This window comes from Scardinius erythrophthalmus (assembly GCF_964197995.2).
Source record: "Scardinius erythrophthalmus genome assembly, chromosome: 4".
Lineage (NCBI taxonomy): Eukaryota > Metazoa > Chordata > Actinopteri > Cypriniformes > Leuciscidae > Scardinius > Scardinius erythrophthalmus.
In genome coordinates this window covers 50,138,075-50,153,048 of record NC_138224.1, presented here as the reverse complement: position 1 = coordinate 50,153,048, position 14,974 = coordinate 50,138,075, and the positions used below count along the sequence as shown (strand labels likewise).

Here is a 14,974-nt window from a genome sequence, read left to right as displayed (position 1 = left end):
CGGAACTTCTGAGGTAAATTTCCCAGTATTATTATTACTATAGTATTATTCCTCACAGCCTTGTAAAGTACATGAGTCTGATTAAACCAGAGAATGTCTAATAGGAAGAGAATTGGCACTCTCTGGTTACTTCCGGTTTCTGGACTGGCTGCAGTAACACGTCTCTGTCCATGCGGGGGCGCTCACAGGCAAGTGCAGAATGAATGGAGGTCTATGGCGCTATACCCATCAAAATCCACTTTTCTCAGGATATAATTTTTTGTCTAGTAATTTGAATGTTGTATTCGAAAGGAGATGCAAAGAGATTACACATTGCTGGGTGTTAGATTTTTTAGAGTCACTTATTTGCTTTAAAAAGTCTTTTAAAATGTCAATGATGTCATACACATCGTACGACCAGAGATACTGCTTTACGGCAATCCTTCAGTCGCTTTGGTGCTTTCGCGCTCTGCACTTTCTTTTCTCTCAAGGCATCGACAACAGGTAAATACACGTGCTAGAAAAGTTTTTGTTTTGTTTGTTTCTGGTCCCACTTCGGATGCCACGATGCCATAAAGCGGTATCTCTGGTCATAATCAGTCCTTCACTGACCAATCAGCGTTCATTAGCAGAATGCTAGCGTGTTATGGGTAACAATAACTCAACCTGTAAGAAATCGAAAGGACATAAGTACTTGTTCATTCAATTTTTGACCTATAACCCATGTTGTATAATAAAATCTGAGATTTCTCAACGGCAATCGGGTGAAAGAAACATTTAGCCGTCTAGCTCCATAGACTCCCATTCAGTCTGCACTCGCCCGCGATTACCTCCAGTGGAATTCTAATGGAACTGCAACCAAGATCGATACAATGGGGCTAAAACTCAGTGTGTTTTATCCAGCTGATGTGGGCATTGACACGTTTGCATGGATCACCTCACGATCATTTGCGTTTGAATAGCGCACACTCTCCGTGGGCGGGGTCACATTAACACTTAATGACCTATAATGAGCTGAAATAAGATCGACTGACATCTGTCTCTTTTCATACAGATTACATAAACTGAGAATATTTGTTTGACACCTCATGATTGTGTGGTTTGAAGGGATGTTTGTCTCCATGAGTTAGAGATTAGAGAATATCTCCATTGCAAGGTTTTTAGCATCACAGGACGATGCAGAATATGCAGGACAGCTAATTTACATTTAAAGAGACTAAAACAGCACATTTTTGCATTTACATTTACAGGATGAGATAATAAGCTAGATTTAAAAACTACATCGAGACAAACTTTGAAGTTGGCCTGAGAAAGCCAGACCAGAACGTTTGAAGATATTTTAAATGCTTAAAGTTTTAAGTTTTTGAAGGCAATACAGTCTGTCAGACAAGAAAGATAGGTAGATTGATTTTTGGGTGTTGCTATGCGGTTGCATGAGTACTTGGGGTGGTTGCTAGTGTGTTGCTATGCGGCTTCTTAGGATGGTTGCTAGGGTACTCAGGGTTGATCCTAAGGTGTTGGCTATTTGGTTGCTAGGGCATTCTTGGTGGATGCTATGCGGTTTCTAGGAGACTTTGTTGTTAGGGTAACCTGGGTGGACATTAGGGTGTAGCTATTTCGTTGCTATGGTATTCTGGATGGTTGCTAGTGTTAAAAATTTTTTCTTCATCGAAGCAAGAAACCAGGAGACGTTTGGATCACGTTCAAGGAGTTATTCTTTATTGAGGTGACGTGGCTTGCAGGTCTTCCAAACTAGTCTAACTAAAACATTATACATTGTGGTTATATACATTCCAAGGGGGAGGGATTAAACTCTGAATAAAGCATGCAAATGAAGTGGGAACACACACTACTCTGAGAGCACTACCAGTCCAATTGAATCAGCATAACTATTCACATGCTGATACTGGCCAGGAACTCCAGTTCCAAAGAGCCATCTCAGAGCCATTAATGACAAAAGGTGAAAGTCAATCAACCTAACGATTCAATGTCTGGGTTCCGAAAGGTGAGAATCTCAGTGACCTGACTCATTTAAAACACAGTAGAGAAAACATGTCTGGTAGGAAAAGGAGACTCTTGCTGGAGACTCAATAAATCAGTCTACTAAACTTTATCAGTTTATATACTATTGCAGTGGAAAAACTAAATTAAACATTTAATAAATATGTAATCCAACACTTCCCCCTTTGAGAGTTCTAATAACTCTCACAAAAATACAAATTGAAACACTTAAAAGTTAATTCTTGTAACTTGATCGTTACAGGTACATAGCATGTTCTGTGTTGTTCATCTGTAATTGCTTGTTGACACTATTGCATTTTGACACAGAAACAAACATGCACTTAGGGTCCGTGAAGTCTTACGGGTAATATTATTTTATGGTTGGACCAGTCATGTTCTCGTGCGAGGCGTGAGTCATTTGTTGAATGAAACACTTTATACTGTGGAAGCATACGTAGAACGCCAGTAGAAGAAATAACAGCAGCATTGCTATTTCTTTAATCCACAGCCAGGGTTTACCAATCAAGTTTCCGAACCATGAAGAATTGTCTTCAGTCATCTGGTGTAATTTTGTTGAAAGATCAAGATTGCTTGTTGGTTAACCCGACATTAACCCGGTGCAGCACTCATGTAATGGTGCAGGCTTGTATTCTTGATCATGTCGATGGATGACTGAAGGTTTCGTATATGAATCTCTGCGTTGTGTATTTTTCTTCTGTGTTGGTTGGCTCGGCAGTGGGTCTAGTTGTTTTCTTGAGGTTGTGGCTTCATATGCAGGTGAGGAGGTCTTTGCATATGGATCTCGGGATGGCCATCAAATGGTATCTGCACAGAGGAAGAAAGAAAACAAAAGACGACAGAGCAGTATTTGTCCAAACACTAGGGTTGTATCGTTTTCAGAGTCTGCTGTTGTTGTTTCATTCTTTCCCTATTTCTTAATTGATTTGACACCTATGGACCAGTGAGGTGGGGATAAGAGGGGGGATGAGGAAATCTTCACCACATGGCTGACCCCCGAGGCCTGTTGCACTTCGGTTCTTCCATGGGCTCCGCACTGGTCTGTGTGTCCTATTCTGTCCCTGTTGTGTGCACACTGTACAGTGTGTGAGAAAAATTGGCACATTTCCATTCTCCAGTGAATCATCAGTCCTAATAAAACATCAAAACAGAGGATGGTTGTCTAACTGCAATATTCTGTGGTATAACATTTAAGGCTGTGAGTCTTACTGAATGTCCCCCAAACAAAGGCTGTGACAGACAATAAGTCTTTCGTCTTTGTTGTAAGTTACTGGGGTGATTAAAGGGGGGGTGAAATGCTATTTCATGCATACTGAATTTTTTACACTGTTAAAGAGTTGGATTCTCATGCTAAACATGGACAAAGTTTCAAAAATTAAATTGTACGTTTGAAGGAGTATTTCTGTGTCAAAAATTGCCCATCAAAAATTGAAGTTTCACAAAGTTTTTTTCAAGTATGGGTCTTCGTGACATCAGCTGGGGAGGAATTTCCTTATATGGGTCCTAAGCACTTCTCCCGGAATAGTGCGGGCGCGCGCGCACTCACTCGTAGACCAGAGAGAGAAGAGAGCGAAAGCAGTACCTCATCAAAGCGCTCTGCACGGCTTTAGGGAAGTCAATGTCACAGAAGAAGTGTGTTTTTGGTTGCCAGGGCAAGACAACCCTGCACAGATTCCCAAAGAACCCAGCATTAAGGGACCAGTGGATGGAGTTTGTTTTTTCAGAGCATCAACGGAGATGTGCAAAACTGTTTGTTCCCTGCATTTCGACAATGATTGTTTTATAAACAAAGCCCAGATCGACGGATTTGCAGATCGTCTAATGCTTAAGGATCGAGCAGTCACAATGATTTTTGCAGATAAAGTACTAATTGTTGGTGATTTTAATATACACATCGATAATGAAAAAGATGCATTGGGATTGGCATTTAAAGACATTGTAAACTCTATTGGAGTTAGACAACACGTGTCAGGACCTACTCATCGTCGTAATCATACTCTAGATCTAATATTATCACATGGAATAGATATTGATGCCGTTGAAATTCTGCAGCAGAGCGATGACATCTCAGATCATTATCTAGTCTCGTGTAAACTTCATTTAGCCAAGGCTGCAAAGCCGACTCCGTGTTACAAATATGTTAGACCTATCACTTCTGCCACTAAAGATTGCTTTATTAATAATCTTCCTGATCAGTTTCATCATTTTAGCATCCCGGATAGCTTAGAAACACTTGATATTGCAACAGAAACTTTTAACTCTCTCTTTTCCAGCACTTTAGACAAAGTTGCTCCGTTGCGCTTAAAGAAGATTAAAGAAAATAATCCAACGCCGTGGTACAACGAGCACACTCAGGCCCTTAAGAGAGCAGCCAGAAAAATGGAGCGCAACTAGAAGAAAACAAAACTAGAGGTATTTCGCATTTCATGGAAAGAGAGCTCGATTGCTTACAGAGAGGCTATAAAAGCTGCTAGAACTGCTTATTTTTCAACCCTATTAGAAGAAAATAAACATAATCCTAGGTATTTATTTGAAACAGTGGCTAAACTAACGAAAAAGAAAGCTTCAAACACAGAAGTTTCCAAGCAGCACAGCAGTAATGATTTTATGAACTTCTTCACTTATAAGATTGATAATATCAGGGACAAAATTATAACTATGCAACCGTCTACTACAGTATCGCATCAGAAAGTGCATTGTAGTCTCCCTGAGGAAAAATTATTTGATTCATTCGTTGCTATAGGAGAGGAAGAATTTACTAAACTCGTTAAATCATCTAAATCGACAACATGTATGTTAGACCCTATACCAACTAAGCTACTGAAAGAGATGCTTCCAGAGGTCATAGATCCTCTTCTTAATATCATTAACTCGTCTTTGTCTCTAGGATACGTACCAAAAACCTTTAAGCTGGCTATGATTAAACCGCTTGTTAAAAAACCGCAAATTTATCCTTCAGAATTAGTCAATTACAGGCCGATCTCGAATCTACCTTTTCTGTCAAAGATACTAGAAAAGGCAGTGTCTTCACAACTATGTTCCTTTCTAGACATGGTATGTCTAGACATGGTATATCTGGTATGGTCCGGATTTAGACCATACCATAGTACCGAGACAGCTCTCGTTAGAGTCACAAATGATTTGCTCTTATCATCCGATCGTGGTTGTGTCTCTCTATTAGTGTTACTCGATCTTAGTGCTGCGTTTGACACCATCGACCACAACATTCTTTTAAATAGACTAGAAAACTATGTTGGCATTAGTGGAATTGCACTAGCATGGTTTAAATCATACTTATCTGACCGTTATCAGTTTGTAGCAGTAAATGAAGAGATGTCTTATCGATCACAAGTTCAGTATGGCGTACCACAAGGCTCAGTACTAGGACCGCTGCTGTTCACTCTGTACATGCTACCATTAGGAGATATCATTAGGAAACATGGAATTAGCTTTCACTGTTATGCCGATGATACACAGCTCTATATTTCTTCAAAACCTAACGAAACTTACCAATTCACTAAATTAACAGAATGCATAGCTGATATAAAAAATTGGATGATAGCTTATTCTGAAAAAACAGAGATTCTAATTATTGGACAAAAAACTTCCTCACGTAATAACCTAGAATACTGTCTAACAAGTCAAGTCAAGTCAAGTTTATTTATATAGCGCTTTTCACAACACAGGTTGTATCAAAGCAGCTTCACAGTAATGAATTAAAACAATACATCAATGTTTGTTTCTAGTGGAACGTCCACGTTTGGTAATGCTGATCAATAGTATTATTGATTGATTAATTAAATTAAGTATCCCCAACTGAGCAAGCCAAAGGCAACAGTGGCAAGGAACCGAAAAACTCCATCAGGTGACCTAATGGAGAAAAAAAAAAAACTTGGGAGAACTTGGGGCTCAGTCGGGGGCCAGTTTTCCTCTGGCGTTTATAAACTAGAGGTCGGATTTAACTGTAAGATTAAAAGTATTATATGAATGCCTGGCTGAAGAGATGTGTCTTTAATCTAGTTTTAAACTGGGAGAGCGAGTCTGAGCAACGAACAGTATCCGGAAGACTATTCCAGAGTTTTGGTGCTAAATGTGAAAATGCTCTCCCTCCTTTGGTGGATCTGGATATCCTAGGTATGACCAAAAGCCTCGAATTTAGGTCTTTTACTGTAGAGGATGACGTAACAGGACATCCTACTATGTTAAAGTTGTATTGTGAGAGGTTTTGTGGGCGGTTTTTTGAACCGATAAGTAGTACCTCTGTCTTATCTGGATTTAATAAAAGAAAATTGCACGTCATCCAATCTTTTATATCTTTAACACACTCTGTCAATTTGGATAATTTAGCGTTTTCATCTGGCCGTGATGAAATATAGATTTGAGTGTCATCAGCATAACAATGGAAACTAATTCCATGTTTCCTTATAATATTTCCAAGTGGCAGCATATATATTGAGAATAATAGAGGGCCTAACACAGATCCTTGCGGCACTCCATAGTTTACTGGAGTTATGATCGATTTTTCTCCATTTAAATAAACAAAATGGTAGCGGTCAGATAAATACGATCTAAACCAGCTTAATGCTTGTCCTTGAACACCAGTATAATTTTGTAGTCTATCTAAGAGTATTGTGTGATCTATAGTATCGAACGCAGCACTAAAATCAAGTAAAACTAATATTGAGATACAGCCTTGGTCAGAAGCTAAAAGTAAATCATTTGTGATTTTAACGAGCGCAGTTTCAGTGCTATGGTGCGGCCTGAACCCAGACTGAAACTTTTCATAGGTGTCATTTTCTTGTAAGAAAGAGCCCAGTTGAGCGGACACAACTTTTTCTAGTATTTTAGACATAAAAGGTAGATTTGAAATGGGTCTATAATTTGCTAGATTATGTGGATCTAATTGTGGTTTCTTAATGAGAGGTTTTATAACTGCCAGTTTAAATGTTTTTGGAACATAACCTAAAGATAAAGACGAGTTAATAATATTGAGGAGAGGCTCTTCCACTACAGGTAACACTTCTTTCAATAGTTTAGTTAGTATAGGATCTAGTAAACATGTTGTTGTTTTAGATGAAGTGATAAGTTTATTTAATTCTTTTTGTTCTATAGTTGTAAAGCACTGTAATTGTTCTTGCGGGGTGATAATTGAGGCTGAATTATAAGGCGCGATTGAGGATTGAACGTTTACAATTGTGGTTCTGATGTTTTCTATTTTCTCAGTGAAGAACTTCATGAAATCATTACTACTAAACTGTAACGGAGTATTTTGTTCAGGAGACATCTGCTTATTTGTTAGTCTAGCCACGGTGTTAAATAAGAATTTAGGATTATTATGGTTGTTTTCTATTAGTTTGCGGAGATGCTCAACCCTGGCCTCTTTTAGGGCCTTTTTATAATGTGACATCCTGTCTTTCCATGCAATTCTAAAGACCTCTAAGTGAGTTTTTTCCCATTTACGCTCTAAATTACGAGTTTCTCTCTTTAGAACACGCGTAGTATTGTTGTACCATGGTGCTTTACTTTTCTCTCTGACCTTTTTTAATCTAATGGGTGCAACAGTATTCAATGATCCAGAGAGAATGGTGATCATAGTGCTAGTTAATTCCTCAAGTTCATCTGTTTGTTTGGGTTCACTGAGCAGCTGAGACAGATCCGATAAACTATTTGAAAAATTATCTATGGTGGATGGAAGGATTGTTCTGCCTAATCGATAACGCGGTGCAGCATGATATATTACAGGGGTACGTAATATGCAAGTTACCATGTAATGGTCAGTGACATCATCACTTTGTGGAATGATATCTATATCGGTTGGATCGGTTCCATACGATATAATTAAATCGAGTGTATGATTAAATCGATGAGTTGGTCCGGTAACGTTTTGCTTGACCCCAAAGGAGTTTAATAAGTCTGTAAACGCAGCCCCTAACGCATCATTTTGATTATCTATGTGGATATTAAAGTCTCCAACAATTAATGCTTTATCGAAATTAACTAATAGGTCTGAGAGAAAATCTGCAAACTCTTTTAGAAAATCAGCGTAAGGCCCAGGCGGTCTATATACGGTAGCCAAGGCTAGAGATAATAGGGATGTTTTTCGAACATCTAAGAGCTTAACATTTAGTACAAGTACTTCAGATGAAATAAACTTATAACCCGTTTTCTGAGTAACATTGAGAACATCTCTACATCTAACACTTGATGGCTGCTCTGTTAAGTCTTCGTCGTCGGTTAGGAACCTGGGTGTGCTCTTTGATACCAATCTTTCATTTGAAAGTCACGTGTCTAGTATGTGTAAAACCGCATTTTTCCATCTTAAAAATATATCTAAATTACGCCATATGCTCTCATTGACAAATGCGGAACAATTAGTTCATGCTTTCATGACATCAAGGCTAGATTATTGTAATGCTCTACTGGGTGGTTGCCCTGCACGCTTAATAAACAAACTACAGCTGGTTCAAAACGCAGCAGCTCGAGTTCTTACCAGAACCAGGAAGTATGACCATATTAGCCCAGTTCTGTCAAAACTGCACTGGCTCCCTATTAAACATCGCATCAATTTTAATACATAATACATTATAGACTTCTATCATTCAATGTTAGGCTGCATAGATTAGGTCAGCTGGAACCGGGAACACTTCCCATAAATCCTGATGTACTTACATCATGAGAAGAATGGCATCTACGCAAATTTTAGTGTCTGTGTTTATCCCGAGGTTTTCCCGCAGCCTGCCGGATCCAGGCCGTTTCCAGATCTGACGAAGGCCCTTCGCCTGGACCGGATGACAACGCAGTGCTGAAGTGCCAACTAGTCTCTCCCTATGGAGGATCCCTTTACCACTCTACAGATAAAGCGTCGTCGGGAAAACTCAATTTGCGTATCTACCCCGAATTGATAAAATAAAATAAAATTCTGAATTAAAACTATAAGGAAACACCAGTAATTTGTTTAGGCTTGGTTTGTAGGGATTTCCAAACCTGCACACATATATTCAAACGCACATAACTATTGAACCCGTTCTTAATGCGCATCTGAACGCCATCAGCGTTTCTCACGGGTTTGCATTTAAAGTCTGTGTAGAGAGAATGGTGTCGTCTTGGCGGCCCCTAATTTAATAACAAATGATCGTTGCGACGGAAGCGAATCAATCAAAACCAACTTTAGCTGGAAAATAGCTTTATTAAAGAACCGCTATAAAGCCAAAACAATCTTACGTTAAATTATATCTTTATCTCTGTAAAGATGCTTTGAGACAATCTACATTGTTAAAAGCGCTATATAAATGAAGATGACTTGACTTGACTTGACTAAAGGTTCGCGGTCGGTCTAAAGCACAGCTTTAGCTTCGCCCACACGGCCCGCCTCCAGCCATTCGGGTTTATTCGGAAATTCTCGGTACTGCCTATCTTTCTTTTATAAATATAATAAAACTAAAGACTTTTTGGAGATATGAAGGATGCAATACTACTCTGTAGGTACTCAAGATTAACAGGAGATTGAGTGAAAATTATCATTTCACCCCCCCTTTAAGCAATCACAGCCCAAATGGTTAACACCTCAAAAAGCTTACCCACAAGTCCAATGACGAGGGGAGGGGTTGCTTCAAAGTAGCAAACAAATGTAGTAACAGCTGCATAACATTGTTAACTTGTCTTAAGTTATTTTTGTTTTTTTCTACATTCTTTTCTAAAATGTCCGTGCTTGCCACAGTAAGAACAACTGGCTTCTCTAGGACTATTGTGTTTCTTTTGCTTCTCTGAGTTGCCCTTAACAGAAACTGCTGCAATTCTTACTCTCTCTTTGACATCAGAGTCTCTTTCCCAAGTAACTAAACTGTCCACGTTGTCTTGCAGGGTTCCCGTACACCATATGATGTTTAAGTAAGGCAATGCCTTTCTGTGTTCTGGCAAAAGACAATGAAACCATGTGCGAACCAAAGGGCCATTATCACCTTACACCTTCTCTGGAGTTTCTGCAATTCCACTGTACGCTGCAGTTGACTGACAGAATCGTTCTGTGTACTCACAAACAGTTTCACCCTTCTTCTGTACACAATTGGAAATCTTTGACCAGTCCACGTTCGGTCCAACAATGTTTTTTAAAATTTTCAAAACACCTTCTCTCAAATCTCCTTTACTGGCATGTAGCAGTTCGGAAGTAACAGCAGACTCAAAACTGTTGAATTCAGATTCAGTTAAAATTTGTGACATCAGCTGTGTGACTTCTGGCAACGACATGTCGTAAAGACGCATTTTACTGATCAATGCTCTTCTAAATTCAGAAAAATTTCTTTGCACTGATGGCAAACTTTCAGCAATTCTCTCAATATCTTTAGGACCTAAAGATGTTTTGACTGCTTGTATGGGGGTTGCCGATGGAACTGGATGAACCCCCTTTTCCCTATTCTGAGCCTTTTGTCATGCTCCACACACTTCAACTGCATTTACATCTTTCATCAATCCAGCATTGACATTGTCCTCTATTCTATCAAAAGACTGTAAATCAGGGTAGCATTCATCTGACTGTTGGTCTTCTGAGTCACATTTGGTTGAGGTCTTGTTATGGCCCACCTTGTCTGTGAGACTGGACACGTGAGTCTGCAATTGTTTGATCTGTTCATTTAATTTAGCAATACACTGAGATTGTTCTTGTACAATGGATAAGCTAAATTCTCTGTGACAACAGATAATGCCTTTCACATTTTTCTTCCTGATACATGCACCCACACTTGATTGCAATCTTCAATTGACCATACTTTGTCTGCATCAATGCCAAATTTCTTTGTTAAATTCAATCTGACTTTCTCAGTCACGATGGAGTCCATGTGCTCTGATAACAAAGACTTGAATTCACTATCTGAAGGTGTAGCTTTCACAGTTGTGGGAATCAGTCTAGTACTTTTCCTAAACATTTTGTGAATTTCTATGTTACCACACAAACAAACACTAAACTTCTCTCTTCAACAGAGGGTACACTTGTAAACTTTCCAAGTTACAAACACTTAACACTTAACTTCCCTGCCGATAAGAACAGAGGATCAACAGAAATAACTAGCACGTAAAGCTAATTCTTCTCTGCCTAAAGCAAAGGATACAAAAAATTAGCACTTGATGCTAACTCTTCTCTAACTTTATAAAGGATAAAACCTTCTCTAGCAAGAGGATGAAACACTTCCCTGGCAAAGCAGAGGATAAACAATATTAACCTATAATGTTAAACTTCCCTGCCTGAAAACAGAGGATAAACTTCATCTCTAAAATACAACTTTAGAGGATAACTTAGTTAACCAAACTCTACAGCTGTTTGTTAACTACTTTGTACTGGTCTGCATTGGTTCTTTGAATGGAGTGAAACTCACCGAATTGTTGGTTGTACAGAAAACATTCGTCTGGAACTCAGTCAGCTTTGTTGAGATCTTCGAGCTTGAAGTTTCAAGATTCAGTCTGGAACTCAGTCAGCTTTGTTGAGATCTTTGAGCTTGAAGTTTCAAGATTCAGTCTGGAACTCAGTCAGGCTTTGAGATCTTTGTTTGAGCTTGAAGTTTTCAACCTGGACGAAGCTGGAAAGATTCAGTCTGACAATCTTCATTCTTTGTTGAGCTTGAAGTTTCAAGATTCAGATCTTGAAAAGTTTGTTCTTTGTTTCTTGAAGTTTCAAGATTCCGTCTGGAAAGTTCATTCTTTGTTGAGTTTCAGTTTCTCCATCCGGGTCACGACACCAAGTTGTTGAAAACTGTTTCTTCGTCAAAGCAAGAAACCAGGAGACGTTTGGATCACGTTCAAGAAGTTATTCTTTATTGAGATGACGTGGCTGCAGGTCTTCCAAACTAGTCTAACTAAAACAGTATACATTGTGGTTATATAAATTCCAAGGGGGAGGGATTAAACTCTGAATAAAGCATGCAAATGAAGTGGGAACACACACTACTCTGAGAGCACTACCAGTCCAATTGAATTAGCATAACTATTCACATGCTGATACTGGCCAGGAACTCCAGTTCCAAAGAGCCATCTCAGAGCCATTAACCTGTTAACCGTTGCCAGAGCGCGGGCGCACTGAAGCGGTTTTATTTATATATAGTTCAAAGTTACTATCAGATTTAATGTTATACCTTGACAAACTATACATCATTAAAAAGATATAAGACTCAAGTTTCAGAATTTGACCACTATTGTATTCTGAGAAGCTTATAGCGACAGTTATTTCTTAATTTGTGTCAGGAGTTATGAAATGAAAAAATGAGTCGATACCTTTGATATGAATTATGCGTGTCAGCCGCTTTCATTCATAAAAAAACTCCCGTGCCGTCGTCATGACAGCGATACACAAAACACCGTCCTTCTAGGCTTTAGCTCAAAAATGTGCAGATTTGGAGAAATATTGATATATTCTCATAGGTTTACATCAGATTTCTATAGACAGGAATAATATTTATTGAATTTATACCCAAATGCGTCGATGTAATCATTATGAGCGTTTGTATACTCTGTTAATGCGTTTTCAATTCATACCAAAAGCCTGAGGGCGCCCTCGCCGCCCTGTGCACAGTATTAGAACATGAAGAAGTGCCATAATCATGTGACAATCCAGGAAGCCTCGAACACACACACAGCTAACAACAGATCGCGCTGTAACATGGAGAAACAGTCGTTTTGAAGACAATAAACATGTTTGCTATGATATTTGAGTTACCTGTGTTTTTCAATCCATGCCAGGTATTTCCATAATAATAGATTATATTTATAATGTAATGCTAATCTATATAGAATCGTTGTGCAGAACAGTATTAGACATTCTCTGACAATAGTATATTTTCTGTCTGATTTTTTATCTGAAGCCAAATTAGATCACAGAAAATTATTTAAAATACTCGATTTGCTTTATAAAGTAAGTTTATAAGCACAAACATGGTTTTAATCTCATAAATTGTCGTGTATTGATGGTGTGCTAAGCTAACATGCTAGCTAGCCCTAGGTGCACCTGCCACCTAGAAGTTATATTTTTTTTATTTTTTGAAAGCTTACTGAAATGTTTCTTTATTCAAGAAATGCATTAGATACAGTTTAAAATGTAAGGGTGAACTTTGAGAAAAGAAATTGGTGATTGAAAGTGAAACCATATGAATAGCCTGTGAATAGCCAGTCGTTAGTAACTATAATGCAGACAAAAGAAATGCATATTTACAGCCATAACCAGGCTGGAGAGGTGTGAATGTGTTCAGGGGGAGACTGAGACTGAATGGGGCTCGTTTGCACCACAAAACAATAAAGACAATATACTGGATAGATGGTTAGAAGATGGCAATAAACATCAGAAGCATCTTAGCGTCAAATCAAAATAAGGTCACATGACATGGTCTTGAAAAACATTTCACTAAATACAGAGTTTTGGACTTACTATCTTAAGATTTTAAACATAAAATGTTTAGACATGTGGCATTAGCTGTAGTGCATTTCTAGATTGCTCCAGTGCCAACTTCAATTTTATTTTCATGAGGATATTTCATAAAAAATAATTTCTAATAACTTTACAAAACTTTGAAGCTATTTATAACAATTTTTGTCATTATGACAATAATTAATTCTACATTTACAATAAACTGCCAGGTGTCAGCTTTCAAATGAGATCACATTTGTGCTTTTAGTACAAAGGGTTCATGAACTGTATCTGTTTCAGTTTGGGTATGTCATTTCTTGGGATTTTTCAAAAGTGGGGTTGCAGCTTAACAGGTTAAAGACAAAAGGTGAAAGTCAATCAACCTAACGATTCAATGTCTGGGTTCCGAAAGGTGAGAATCTCAGTGATCTGACTCATTTAAAACACAATAGAGAAAACATGTCTGGTAGGAAAAGGAGACTCTTGCTGGAGACTCAATAAATCAGTCTACTAAACTTTATCAGTTTATATACTACTGCAGTGGAAAAACTAAATTAAACATTTAATAAATATGTAATCCAACACTAGGGTACTCACTGCTAGCATGTTTTCAGATAGATGCCATGCATAAAGGAGCATTATAGGACCCCTTTAACACATGAGTTTGGATGCGAGTCCTGATCCGATCACAGCGTCATTTCATAATCCATATAACATTTGAGCACTTAGGTCAACATGTTAAGAATGAAACTACTTCAGATCTTTTTCTTTTTATCCTGCAGCTGTGAATCTGTGAAGGTCGATGGCGTCTGTTAAAGTTGAAGATCTGCTTGAGAAATCACTGAGTGATCTGGACGAAGCTAAATGGAAGAAGTTTAAGTGGCACTTAGAGAAAGATAATGAGTGTATAAAAAAGAAAGACATGGAGAATGCAGATATCTTAGACACAGTGGATACGATGGTAGCATGTTTTGGACCAGAAGAAGCTGTGAAGATCACAGTGAAGATCCTGAAGAAGATGAACCAGAACAATCTGGCTGAGCAGCTGGAGAACAAACACAAGACAGGTAACATTTAATTCACAATGCCTGTGACTGTTTACCATTGTAATGGTTTGACTTGAACTTTGCTCTTTGCTCTTGCTGATGTGTTTGTGTGACTTATGTTTCCCAGTGACTGATCCTCTCTCTCACACACACTCAAGTCAGGCTGAAGGCAATATAAAGACGTCTGCAGCTGTTGGAGCTCATTCAGAAGAGATCAGGGGTAAATAATCCCTGTCTGTACATGGACACAAGAGAAAATATAACAGCAAGCAACAATTACAGGACCAAGAAGAACAGCAGCAGATCTTACTGATGTACATTTATTAGAACAGACTGTCTAGTCATTTTTACGAATGGTTAAATGGTTTTAAACCCTGAATTAAAACTTCTACAAGCAACTTCTACATACGCATGGTCATTGCAATAACCCCAACCTAACCCTAATACAGTGCCATGTCTTGTTTGGTGTGCTAGATTTCAATGGTTTGATCAAAAATTGTGTAATCATTTTGGTCAGCATGGCCTTAAAGGAATAGTTTACTTAAAA

The 14,974-nt window shown here is 38.4% G+C and overlaps 1 pseudogene across 1 annotated transcript in view; it reads left to right on the top strand.

The window, feature by feature from the left end:
• The window catches only part of LOC308689339 (protein NLRC3-like), a 62,095-nt pseudogene that overhangs the window by 9,254 nt on the left and 37,867 nt on the right, over positions 1-14,974 (top strand). The window contains exons 2-4 of the transcript XR_014032239.1: positions 14,164-14,448; positions 14,555-14,647; positions 14,902-14,927. The product of XR_014032239.1 is annotated as a protein NLRC3-like (transcript). The remainder of the gene's footprint in view (positions 1-14,163; positions 14,449-14,554; positions 14,648-14,901; positions 14,928-14,974) is intronic.